The sequence below is a fragment of the Crotalus tigris genome, unplaced genomic scaffold, assembly GCF_016545835.1.
Source record: "Crotalus tigris isolate CLP2741 ecotype Arizona unplaced genomic scaffold, ASM1654583v1 scf7180000020889.246933, whole genome shotgun sequence".
In the NCBI taxonomy this organism is placed as follows: Eukaryota; Metazoa; Chordata; class Lepidosauria; order Squamata; family Viperidae; genus Crotalus; species Crotalus tigris.
In genome coordinates, this window is record NW_024098240.1 from 150,825 (window position 1) to 152,660 (window position 1,836).

Genomic DNA, 1,836 nt, shown 5'->3' on the forward strand with positions numbered 1-1,836 from the left:
TCGGATGAATTACAGGACTCATGATTTGATGCAGAGCCTGGGCCCTCCAGTCGTGTTCATGATGAAACTCAGCTGTGTGAGGAGAATGAGTCAGACTCAGAAGAGTCACACCTGATGGACTTGCTAATTGATGCTTGCACATGTCGTCATTTAGCAAGAGAAAATCAACAGCAATCAATACGACGCCTCCAGAGTAAAAAGAGAAGGCAATGAGAGGCAACGCCTTGGGACTGCTGAATAAAGGGAGGAGGTGTGGGTGGTGCTGGTTGCTGAAGGCAACCGTTTGCAAAGTGCTTCTTGGAATCCTGGTCTGTTCGTCTTGCTTGTGACTTCTCATCTGTTTGCATCGTGTTTCCTTTGGACTTGAGTTTTGCTGTTTGTGTTTTGGACTATTTGACAGGTTTGTCACCCATATTAAAAGAGTTTTGTTTTGTTGTAAAGTCTCCAGCCTATTGCATCCGCAGGGGTTTGGTCCTTGTGCCTTTAACAAGGACAGCAATAGGCTGGGATAGAACATGTCCATTGGGTGCTACCAGTTTAAAGTTCTCCCATTTGGATTACAAAGGGCCCCTGCAGTGTTCATGCAACTGATCAACGTCATCCTACATGATCACCTGTATAAGAGGGTTTTAGTTTATCTGGACAATATCCTTATTTACACCAAAACCAAAGATGAATACATTAAACTGGTGAGAGCAGTACTGAAAAAACTGTGCTCTGCTAAACTATATGCCAAGTTATCAAAGTGTGAATTTCACAAAGATCGCATAGATTACCTGGGTTATCACATATCAAATGAAGGAATAGAGATGGACCCTGAGAAAGTGAGGGCAGTCTTGAACTGGGCTCCCCCAAAAATCAGGAGACAGCTGCAAAGTTTCCTAGGATTTGCAAACTTCTATAGGCAATTCATCCCCTCTTTTGCACAAATTGCCCTCCCAATCACAAAGTTATTGAAAACAAGAGGGGAAGATAAATCTAAGCCCAGTCAACTGCTAAAATGGACAGGTGAGTGCGAAGCAGCATTTGAGAAACTTAAGAGACTTTTTTCTATGGGGGCCAGTTTTAAAACATCCGGACCCAGACCAATCCTTTATAATTCAGGCTGATGCCAGTGGTGTTGCTGTGTTATTACAGAGAAATAAAGATGGACAATTGCAACCCTGTGCTTACACCTCAAGAAAGCTCTCAGAAACTGAGCAAAGATGGGCAGCTTGGGAGAAAGAAGCCAATGCAGTGGTGGGCTTTACTAACCTGGAGGTATTTCCTGGAAGATAATAAAATACCATTCCAGATGTGGAATGATCATAAGAACCTCTAGGCTATGAAAACTCTCAGAAAACTCTCCCCTAAACCAGCACAGTGGTCCCAGCATTTACATCATTTTAATTTTACCATTCACTACCTCCCTGGGGGTAAGAACATTTTAGCTGATGCATTATCCAGATTGCCACAATACAACAGCAAGAAAGCAGAAGTGGCCAAGCCATTTCTACAACCTCATCAAATAGCAGCCCCTGTAATCACCAGGGCCCAATCTAAATCAGTAGATTCAGTTGAAAAAACTCTACTGCAGGAATTTAAAACAGCCTTGGAAACAGATGAAATGGTATCATAACCATAATAACCTGTGTACATTAAAAGATGGTTTGGCATGGATTGGGGAGAACCTTTATGTCTCAGCAGCACTGAGACTTAAAGTAATGCAAGCTGGTCATGACTCAAAAACCTCTGGACATTTTGGTTTTATAAAAACCTTGCATTTGATTAAGAGACAATTCTGGTGGCCTGCATTAAAAAATAACATAGAAAGCTATGTGACTAGTTGCCCCACTT